This window comes from Ochotona curzoniae, unplaced genomic scaffold (assembly GCF_017591425.1).
Source record: "Ochotona curzoniae isolate NIBS_2020 unplaced genomic scaffold, NIBS_Ocur_1.0 contig_1071, whole genome shotgun sequence".
Lineage (NCBI taxonomy): Eukaryota > Metazoa > Chordata > Mammalia > Lagomorpha > Ochotonidae > Ochotona > Ochotona curzoniae.
In genome coordinates, this window is record NW_024464939.1 from 14,112,004 (window position 1) to 14,124,305 (window position 12,302).

Below are 12,302 nucleotides of genomic sequence, written 5' to 3' on the forward strand. Positions count from 1 at the left end.
TTACGGCAGCACCAGGCTCCTCTTGCTTCCTCACCGCAGTTATGTCTGTAAACTCTCCATACTCTGCTGCTCACTTCTCAGGTCGTCTACCTACCTGCTTCTCCCCTTTTTCCTCCCTAAAATAATTACTAACCAACTTACCCAAACACATTCCAATTGGAGCTACTCAACTCTATATAAATTAGTAAATCGCTCTAGGCTTTAACTTCTATAAAATGTCTTAATAAATATAAAATAAAGATAATCATTTATGTTAACTTTGAGATAATATAAATATTACAGTTAAGAGTCCAACATGTAATAAATAGATATTGAATTGAGCTTATCGTAGTAGAGGTTATTTTTTTAGCCAGCATGTGAAGGAAGAAATGCTTGATCAATGCATTTGATATCCTAAATAACAGACCCTCAAGTCTTAAAAATGTACTAAAATGGGGGTAACTATCAGTGAGTGAGACAGAGGTGCTAGTTTCAAATTCTGTAGAAAACAATACAGATTGCCTTTGAGAGAGTTCAATTGCTAACAAGGTAGTATCTATTAGGGAAGGTGAAATAAATCCAAAAGCCAACAATGTTGTCAAGGGGCATTCTGTCAATAATTTACCAACACAGACAACACAGAGAGAGAGAGAGAAAGCCACACACACATTTCAGAAAACTTACATATAGCACAATCTTATTTTCTTACGAGTTATAAATGACAGATCATGCCACTGGTTTATGAAGTATGTGCAATATACCTACAGATCATGCTGCAAAAGTAAAGACGAAAAGAACACCTCCACCTCCTTTAATGATCTGTCACGTAGTGCTGTGCTTCCTCTGTCAAGATCACACGCCCTGCAGAATTAGTCATGGAGCTCTTTGTTTTTCATTCAGATAAGCTGACTGTTTGCTTTTGAACTGTAGTATACAGACCTTTTGGCAAGTTGAGAGGAAGCCCCCAAGGAATACACTGAGAACTACAGGAGAAGCCCAAGCAAAAGCAGTGCACAAACTGCTCTCCAGATTCCGTCGCACGCATGCACACACTGCCTTAATTAATCCATCATTAACATCAGAGCACAGCTCAGCGCCTACCACACCTGGCTTGACAGCTGGATTGAAAGCACCGTTGACAGCTGGTGCTTATGCACTTGCTTGAAGTGAGGGGGCTGATGATGGGCTTGCCTGGGGAGCTAGAGCCCTGCAGAGAGGTTATATGTTTGATGAATGTAATAGCAGTTAATGAGTATATTTTTGTGATAGTTTGGACACTGATGTAACAGCATTATACTAAAATACATACAGTTAGCAATTCAATACTGAACTCTACTAAAAATAGTAAAGCCACGTAAACATTTGACCAAATATATCATGTGTTAATAAGTGAGTTCCCACAGAACAGACTTTTTGTATTAAGTGGCTAAACAGAAGGACTGCAAGTCCTTGGGGCCTAGGGGACAAAACATCCCCCACAAACATCAAGGCAGTTCCTTCTAACCCTTAGCTACACTCTGCACTTATTGCTGAGCTACTGGACCATACACTGAGATTAATCTCAAATGCCTGTTTTTGCCCATAAGCCAGTACTGTATTTACATTTTAGGGCTTCATTCAGATAGTTTTATTTCTCACAACTGAGGAAGATTAAGAGACTTCCTATTAAATTCAAAGCATTTCTCACCTGTTAAAATAACTCCCAAACAGCTGAATGTGTTGTGTCTTCAGACTTTATAGATGGAGAACATGACTTTTTTTCTCTCGACTTGTTCTGGCCTCCGTTTGCTCTAAAGCCACAGCAGTAATATCATTAATAGATCCACAAGGCCTATGGAATTAAAATGTAGAGTGGCTTTTGGAGCTCGTACTGCTTGGCTTCTACGGGTTAAAATCAGTTTGTTCCTTTGACTACAAGGTGACTAAAACTGAGTTTTGGATGTTCTCAAAACACGTAGAATGTTTTTGTTTTGTTTTGTTCTGTTTTAATCTCTAACTATGTTCACACTGTTTAAAGCTCCAATTCATTTTTCCTGATTAAGGTCAAACACCACCTTCTGCAGAGGGCATTTGGCCTGGTTCTCATGCCAATTCACACTTCCTGTCCATGTGCACCCTGGGAGGCAGCAGGAGATGGCTCAGGTATCTGTGTCCCTGTCAGCCACATGGGACACCCAGATGGAATTTCAGATCCCAGCTTCGTTTCAATTGTAAACTACAAGTGAATGAACATACTTCCCAGGCTGTCCTCCTTGAGCAAATTTAAAAAGAAAAAAGAAAGAAATACTGTTTCCTGATCGTATTTGCTTTTCCTGGGCTACATATAAGACTAAGCAACTTTAGCCAGAACTGAGAGCCTTTTGAAGGCAAAGGACTAAAACATATTTATCTTATACCAGTCCCTGTTTTCATTCAATGAATTAGTAAGAAAATGGATAATACAACCAGATATTAACTGCTTGGATAATATTGCCCTCTCCCCTTGCATTATTCTTCAGCTGTAATGTGAGTATACAATTTAATAGGTGAAAAGAATGAAATCCAGATACATGAATTACGTGTAATATTTCTTGCATATTAATAAGAGCAGCTACTAGTTTTTAATTTTTATTAACTTATAAAAACAGTAAATCAATGAATGAGCCGTTATCATTTATCTTTTGTAAATAAGGAAAATGTGATACCCAGAGAAAGTTAGGTAACTTTTCCTAAAGTCACAATGAAAATGCAATAGATGACAGATTTTACAGAGTTCAGCTTTAGTGAGCAGACAATATGTGTTAGAACTGTTCTAGGTTCTTCCTCATAGTAAGTCACATAATTCTCCAAACTATGTTAAGGGGTAAGTACTAATATAAATTTCAACGGTGAGGATGTTTAGAAACTAGGAGGGCAAACACTGCATACAAGACTGATTGGCACAGCTGGGATTTGAATTCAAGTGATTCATTTCCAACTTCAGAACACTATGCTATTAAGATTTTAGCACCATTGACATCCAGATCCAATTTTTAGTTTATCACTTAAAAACCAAAGTGATAGTGAGAAAAACAGACAGAAAGAGACTGTTCCATCCATTTATTTCTCGAACATCCACTAGACTGAACCTAAGAACCAAGAACGCCATTTGGATCTCTTACATTGGTGCAAAGAATGTAAGTGTTTGAAGCATCATCTAATGCCACTCAGGCACATTAGCATGCATCTTGAAGAGGAACAAAGGTTAGACTAAAATCCAGGCAAACGGCCAGTGGTAAATTTGAACGTGAGAGGAGTATCGAAGAGAGGAAAGAACAGACCCGGCTCGCCAGGGCCGAGGCAGGCTAAAGCCAACTTTGAAAAAGAAGAAAGGCAGAAAGAACTGAAGCGATTTCGGGGTGAGGAAACGTGGCTGCAACCTGAGATGAATGAGCGAATTGAACAACTCTCACAGGAGCATTCTGTGGAAAAAAAAGAAGAAAAAAGAGAAACATTCAAAAACAGCCAAGAAAGAGAAGAAAAAAAAGAGCAAGAAACAGAAATATGAGAAACACAATGAATCAACCATTAGTTCATCTAGCTCTGAGGAAGAGCGGGTTGAAGCTGTGCCATCCCAGACTTCTTCCAAGGAAAAGGCCTGGAAAATAAAAGATGACAAGTTAGAAAAGGAAGACAACAGCCAAGCTATTCAGAGGGATGAATGGATGACTGTAGATTTTACGTCCATTAAAACTGTGTCGTCATCTTCACTAAGAGCTGAAAGGGAGTCACCAAGGAGAGCAGAACAGGAGAAAGGCCAGGCACTTGAACAATCCAAACTCTTGGAAAAGAGAACTGAATCCGTACTAAAAGGATGGTGGAACAGGTCTTCCCCCGGAAGACTGTAGTGTGTCATTTGTTACCAAAGTTCAGGAATAGACGATGGTGGATTAAGCTGGCTAAAGAAGTCTTATCAGAGAATGAAAGAACAAGCTGAGAAACAAAATAAAAATCTGGAGGACACTGTAGTTAAAAGATATGGGTCAATGGAAATATTTCAGTTGAAATTAGAAGAAGCATTAAAAAATTGCATCCAAAAAAGAAGACTATAGAAGAGAATGGTGGAGGAAACCAGCTTTTTCAGATAAAGCACAGAATAGTCAAGAAAGTAGAAAATCAGACTTCATAAAATGTAACAAAAGTTCAAGGGATAGTTACAATACAGCAGATATTGAAAACAGTAGCAGTAAGCAGAAACTTTTGGATGATGAAAAAGATGAGATCTGGGTCTTTGGAAACTTGCAGAAGAGAACGTACCCGAAGGAAAAATCAAAAGTTTTCTTCTCCTGGAAATTTGAGACCTAAATTCTTAAAGCCCTGTGATGATGAAGAACTATCATTTCACAGTAAAAGCAAAAACTTTGAACCATCTCATTTATCGACATCAGGGGCAGCAGAGGGTTCTTTGCATTGTGGTTTTCGAAAACCCATAGCAAACAGTGAGGAAAAGTTAGCATCACGGAGTGGGTCTGACAGGAGTAAAGACTGCAAGAAACTTTCGCACCAGAAGCCATCAGAAAGCAGCAGCAGCGACTGTCAACACATTTCAGAGGATGTGAATGAGAAATCACAGCCTGAAAGCTTGCAAGATAACTCCCGGAAAAAAAGAATTTCTACAGGAAACGAAGTCTGCATTGGCTGGTGGTCCAGAGGGTGAGTCCATCCCCGTTCTAAGTATTGATGAGAGGAACAAGCCGGGAGCCAAGATCATCAAGGCAGAGATGATGGGGAATATGGAATTAGCTGAACAACTTAAAGCCCAGCTTGAGAAGGCAAATAAATTCAAAGACACTGTAACACAGATATATTCCAAAAAATCTGCAGTGGACAATGAAGACCGGCAGGAAGTGGTCCTTGTCAGAACGGATCAGTCTGGAAGAGTACGGCCTGTGAACACGTCAGAAAATTCCCTGGAAGCACGAGGAGGAAGAAGGAAGAGACAGATGGTTTCAACCCATGAGGAAAAAAGAAAGAGTCAGAAACTTTCATGATGATGATAATCTGAGCCTAAATGATTTAGTCAAAAATGAAAAGATGGGAACAGCAGAAAATCAGAACAAACTTTTTAGGAGAATGGCACCTAAGTTTATGGGAAAAGCAGATGGAGACTATTATACTTTGGATGACATGTTTGTATCCAGAGCAGCTGAGAGAAAATGACTTGGTGACGAGGAAGAGCATCAGAGCGGAAGAGCTATTGCAGAGCATCAGAGTCTTGCTGCACGAATGGAAAAAATGCCTCTACTGTTTTGACAGCTCTCAGTTTCCTAAGCACCTCATTGTTGCAATAGGTGTTAAGGTTTATTTATGTCTACCCAATTTTCAGTCTCTTACTGAGGGGCACTGCCTGATAGTTCCCTTGCAGCACCATAGAGCAGCCACCTTATTGGGCGAAGACATCTGGGAGGAAAATTCAGATGTTCAGGAAATCCTTGGTAAAAATGTTTGAAGATAAAGGATTGGACTGCATCTTCTTAGAAACTGATATGAGCCTGAAGAAGCAGTATCACATGGTGTATGAATGTATTCCTCTGCCTAAGGAAGTGGGTGATATGGTTCCCATCTATTTTAAGAAAGCCATAATGGAATCTGATGAGGAATGGTCCATGAATAAGAAGTTGATTGGTCTCTCTTCAAAAGATATTAGAAACTCTGTACCTAGAGGCTTGCCATACTTCTCTGTGAACTTTGGCCTTGAGGGAGGGTTTGCCTATGTTGTTGAAGGTCAACACAAATTCCCTCCTTACTTTGGAAAGGAAATCATTGGAGGAATGCTGGATTTAGACCCAAGACTTTGGAGGAAAAGGATCCGAGAAAACTTTGAGGACCAGAAGAAGAAAGCCCTGCAGTTTGCTCAGTGGTGGTAACCATATGACTTCTCCAAAAGTAAACAAATTTTAGTTTGTATCTTTTGGTTCCAGTTTCTTCAAATTTCATTCAACTGTATTTCTTTTATCTAGCTAATCAAGTGACTCTCAGGTCTTAAGAAAAATGGCAGCGGACTGCTGTGGGTATCCGACAGCTTGGTTGTTGGAATGCGTGGTTTTCTTCCTCAGGTGTTTTTATGGACTTCGTTTTAGTGACTGGAGTAACAGCAGATATATTTGAGGACCTGCTCAAATTCTTGTTTTGCATCTACTTTGTGGTACTCTAAGTCATTCCATTAATATACAGATAGAACTTTTCTGAAAGGATACCTAGGAAGCACAGCGAATCTTTGTTCCAGAGATGGTGGGCCTGTTTTAAAATAGTTGTCTCTTTCCTGGCATCTTTTATATCTTTAACAATAAGATTGTCGTATTCAGTAATAATTGAAATTTCTTTTCTTAGAATTTTACAAATAAGCTCTGAATTTTCTACCAGTAGCATTGAGTGCTATTATTGTTGTATTTGTTAAAGGAAAAAGTAATGTCCTATACGTATTTTGATTAAGTGATAATCAAAATATGTTAAAAAAAAAATCCAGGCAACCTCATATGGGATGCAAGCAATCCAGCTGTAACAACACCAAGTCCTAACATGAAACTTTACATTCTATGTGACATTACCTGAGATGCAACATGTATAACACTGTATTTTACAGTATGTGTGTGTGTGCCTTTGTTCTATCAGAACTGAGCCATAGTTTTCACATCATTTCATATTCCTATGCAACAGTGTCTAAGATTATTTTACAGAATAAGATGTCAATAAATATTAGAAGTATTATTTGTACACACTTTATGTTAATTAATATAAAACTAGAACAGACTGACCTGCACAACCATCTCACATTTTCATGCATTTTAGAGGTGCTTTGATACCTAATTTTTCCAAATTATCTTCCAGCAAATGTATGTCAGGAGCAGCATTGGTGGTGACTTCCTCTAGAGTAAAGTACAGGCATGCTTTTGGCCCTACAGGACACAATCCACTTCAGAGCAAAGAACAGAACTATCCACCATAAAAATATAGATTCCCTGATCTCAAGATTTTTCTGCCTCTGCAGACACTGGAGCGTGCTTTGCAGAGGACTTGATGCCAAACAGATTTGTACAAATAGTCTCATGCTGGATTCTGGCCAACAGTAACAAAGTCCTTTGTAACCCAGGAGTCCATTCCTAATTTAACATCTGTGAAACTGTGACATACCACCTTGCTAGCTGCTGAGTAAAATATAAAGAGTCCTTCAAAGTTCTCGTAAAGAAACAACTAAATTAATGAAAATGTTTCCATAGATTACTATGGATAGATACAAAAATAAATCTTTCAGATTTTCACTCATATCGGAAAGACACACAGAGAGCTCCCCCATCCAAAAGTCGAGATGAGCCATCATTCAACACAAGAAACTGATGCAGGTTGCAGGTATCCCAAACAGCATCTGAATCACTTGCTAAATAACTGCTCCCCAATGATTTCTTTCTTTTTGCATTATTATTTCCAAAAATAGGCTTTCATATGCACAGGAAATCCCCCCCTCTAACTTCCTCCTCCATTCCAATCCCCACTGTTGTCTCCTATATTATTAAAATGGTACAGCCCCTCAAAATCAGTCACAGGTTAAACACTCTGCTTTTTAAGTGTGTCATGATGTTATAAGTATACACATTGAAAACCTAGCATGTTATTGTCAAGTAATATTTGGCAGTATCATCAGAAACTGTGTTATTATTATTCTTTAGTATAATCAGAGTTTCCTAATGAAATATGAGAAATTAATGATGAGAACACTCTTTTTGGCTTCCTGCACTTTTTTTTCTTTTCTTTTATCTTTTTTTTACTCAATAGATGGTAGACATCTACTAAGAAAATTAAGGAAAGGAAGGATCATAACAATAACTGTCTATGATATTAATCACAAAGCTTTTGTGTGCATATCACAGATGACTTGGAGATAGACTGAAGTTTCAAGTTACCTGTTTGTTTCTGTTGTTACAAGTTTACTTTGAAAGTAGAACTATCATACTTAATGAGGAATGGACATGAATCAACAATGTGCCAGGAAATAAAACAAAAAATATGAACAACTAACAAAATAAGGTTGAATCTCTTTTGAGGTTTGAGGTGCATGTTATCACAGTAATCTTTTGAAATTCTGATAGATCAGTTCTAGGGATACAAATAATGCCAGTCACCTTTTAACCATATCAGTGCTACAAAATCTTTGGAATTTTGTGATTCAATTTTTTTTAAATTTTTTTAAAGATTTATTTGTATTATGTTTTTATTGGAAAGGCGGATATACAGAGAGGAGAGACAGAGAGGAAGATCTTCCGTCCGATGATTCACTCCCCAAGTGAGCGAAACAGCCGATACTATGCCAATCCGAAGCCAGGAGCCTCTTCCGGGTCTCTCATGCAGGTGCAGGGTCCCAAAGCTTTGAGCCGTCCTTGACTGCTTTCCCGGGCCACAGGCAGGGAGCTGGAAGGGAAGCGGGGCTGCCGGGATAGAACCTGCACCCATATGGGATCCTGGGCGTGCAAGGCGAGGACCTTAACCACTTGCGCCACCATGCCGGCCCGTGATTCAGCTTTTATCAACTGCCTGTGCAAGGTGGTCAGTTCTATTCGAGGGGAACCAGAAAAGTGAAGAGTATACAGATGAGCCTGCCAAAAAAAAAAAAATCACTGCTTTTTTTTTTTTTTTTTTTTAATATGGAGACATTTGGGTCTATCTGCTTGCTTCTACACGAGATTCTTTGCATAAAACTACTTGGTCAAGCATATTATTTTTGGAGGCTCATGAAAACGTTAGCAAGTTTTAGGAAACCTATTTATGAGCAGCCGCTTTGCCCCCAAGATGGACTGCAGTCATCTTGCCCGTCACGCCCTTGTAAGCTTTGAATACTATAGTTGTTGTAAGAGTAGCCATTTTGAATGAGTATTGTGGCGCATCAGGTTAATCTGCCTTGTAGGTTCACTCTAGCCTGTCCCTTAGTGCCTGATTTGTCCCACACTTCTCATACAGTTTGCATTGAACATTCCTACACAGAAAGTAGATGAAGTCACAAGCTTTGGGTCCTTGCAGCCCACCTGGACGATGTGGAAGGAGTTCCAGGATCCTGGCTTTGGCCCTACCTGCCCATTGTGTGTATTTAGGGAGTGAACTATCAGTTGGAAGATTCTCTCATTTTCTCTCTCTCTCCGCTTTGTAAACAAATATAAAATAAGTCTCATTTTAAATAACTAGCAATTTTAACTTCACAGGATAAAAAATAATAACCATTATGTTAACTTAAATTTTGTGCATGTTAGTACAATTTCTAGTACATTCTTTTAATAGTTCTATTCTAATTTTTCCTTAGGCCAACTCAAGTTGGTTTATCCTGCTTGAAAGCAAAATTTAAAAAAAATAAAGTTAAACAATGCCAACGTGGTAATTATTAGTTATTTTAAATTAAGTACTATTTTAACTGGTGAAATTTGAAAAGAGAAAGTATGCATCAATAAAAATAACACAAAATATTTTATTAAACACATTGAAATTTATTTTCAAATTTCATGGTATGAAGCAAACTCATAGTGCAAAATTAGGTTCGAAAAATTATAACAGAGGACTGAGTACATGCATTGCCATATAAAATATGAAGTAACTAAATAGGGAAAAATGACAATAGGCTAAAATACTAATGAGAATTATTTGTGAGATAATTTGTTTATTCTTTTCTTCATACTTGTTTGTTTAGATGTCCTACACATACATTATGTATTTAGTCACTGAAGATCCTGAACGATGCCTGGGTTCCAACGATCTCCAAACTATAATTGAGGTTCAACATTAATTAATTCTTCACATTCTTCTCTTATTTTTCTGTGCACTATTTATTCAGGTCCATTGCTTGTTTTAAAATGGAATGTTTGCTTTCAAAATAAATGAATTTATGAGCACAGAAATAAATAAGCAATTTGGCATTTAGGTTTATATCTCAGGTCATGCACAGCCATGTGCTTTCAATTTCAGTTATAATTATAGAAACGTGTGATTTTCATCTTTTCTACCACCCTGATCTTTTCAGTAGGCATTTACAGCTGGATTTAACATTTTCAGGAAGCCAAAAAGTTCCTTTCATTATTTTCTCATGTTTAATTGGGAATCTGACTACATTATAGAACATTATCAGCAGTAGTTAATAACCACCAAATGCTTTCCACATATTGTGAATAACCCACTGCTGTTTTTGATTCATACAACACATGTATTAAGAACAGTTACTATCATCATCACATCTTTTTTATCAGTGAAAAAATTAAAGCATGAAGAGTTTAAGTGGCATGACTACAGTTGGACACCTAGTGAGTAGGACAACTAGGATTTGAGCTTTAACAAAGTTCCTTGGTCATAATATGATACCTGAAGTGATTTCCCAACTCTTCACTCACAACCCTAGCACTAAACCCAAGGGCTGAAAATATCAAGGCCCCTGGAGTAGAACAAGAGAGCTCCGGATGCAACTCTTTGAGCAGCGTCCCAGGAAACAGTGCTAAAAAACCAGAAGAAAATTCTGATAGTAACAGTGGTGGAGACAGTTTGAAACCTGTACAACTGTGGATGTCTGCAAACAAGTTTACAGTGGCCACGTAGTCAGAACATGAAAGTAACTTGATAACTCAATCGATATGTCATCCGTTATCTTTTGAGACAAGAAGAGAAACTGATACTTTAACAGGTGTTTAGCAGACTAATGTCACCAGTATTACAAATAGGAGATTGATAGCACTTGTGCTAACCTATAACACGTGGATTTGGGGGAGTTTTGTGTTTATTGATTTATTTAAAGGAGAGAGAGAATGAGAACGAAAAACCTATTACTGCTGCTTCACTCCCCAAATGCACATCAACAGCCATAAATCAGGCCAAAGACAGAAGTCTAAAATGCCATGTGGGTTACTTATGAGTTTGGCAAACTGAACTCCTTAAGCTATCACCTGCTATATCCCAGAATCACATTAGCAAGGGGTTGTATCAAAAGCATAGGAGATACTTATATTTAAAGGAGGAGTTTTCAATCAGATATCAAGAGAAACAGCACCCAAGTGTGTGGTAGGGAAATACTAAAATTGATCATAAGGCAGAAGCACATCCACACTGAGTATTTGTTGCAGTTTTACTGAAAGGAATGGGTACTCACAGTAGGGAACTATCTGACTGCCTAACTTACATGATTTCAGCGAGGTTGGATCAAAGGTGCTTTCCCCAGTCACCTGTTCCCTGGTCCTAAGGTTATTAAAAGGCAAGTTGATAGACTGGAAAGCATTGCATTAAAACAAAAAGAGGGAATGTCTGATAAGAGAGGCAGAAATATAAGGCAGTAAAAGTAACTTGGATCTACTTTTGAGATGGCCAGTAAAAAATATGTTTAGTGTATGCACTAAGACAAATGCAACAGCTCAAGTTGTAGAAGCAAGGAATATGGATAAAGCAATTTGAGTATTAATCAGAAGCATTCAGAAGAAAAAAAGCAGTAAATCAAACTTAGATTACTTGAAGATTACATATGAGTCCTCATACATAAGAAATTTTCTAATATTTAGAGCAAAAACATTAAGGATTGAAAAGTGTATGGGAAAAAAAAAAAAACTAAGAGGTAAATGTGTGAACTCAAACATTAAAACAATAGGAAATCAGATGCAGCAAAATGCAAATAAAATGCATTAGCCTCAAATGGTATTTGAAGTAAATTTCCCTAAAATTAAGATATCCTGAGTCTGAAGATTCATTAGGGGAGCTGTGCAAGTGATGGCAAATGGAGAACTGGACACGAAAGAGATTAGTAAAGTCAATCTTCAGACTTGTAGAACACAGAGCTTCAAAACTGGACCCAAGGAGAAGAATCAGCTAATCAGATTTGCAATAATAAAGGATAAAAGAACAGTTATGTGCATAATTAAGTAGGTTACTCATGCCTAAATTCTGTTGTAAATAGAGATTGCAGGTCACTTTCTTGTATGCAGATTTCATTTCCATTGGATGTATTCCCAGAATTGGGGTAGCTGGGTCATGTGGCAGGTCAATTGTCAATTCTCTTGGCACACTCCATATTTACTCCCATATGAGTTTAGTAGCCTACACTCCCACAACAGTGAAGTAGGGTATCTTTTTCCCCCCACATTCATAGCAGTAGATGTTCTTAGATTTCTCAATGTAGACTAATCTCACTGGAGATATTGTGGTACATTTATTCCATGGAATATGACTCAGACATCAAAAATAATGAAATGCAACCATTTGCAAAAAAAAAAAAATGGTGCCAACTAGAGATTACTTGTCTCAGAGAAATAAGCCAATCCCAAAAGCACAAATGTCATATGTTCTCTTTGATATAA

The 12,302-nt window shown here is 37.8% G+C and overlaps 1 pseudogene; it reads left to right on the forward strand.

Annotated features, from left to right (window-relative positions):
- LOC121164792 overlaps positions 1–10,560 on the forward strand; it is a 109,744-nt pseudogene extending 99,184 nt beyond the window's left edge.
- Positions 10,561–12,302: the final 1,742 nt, after the last annotated feature.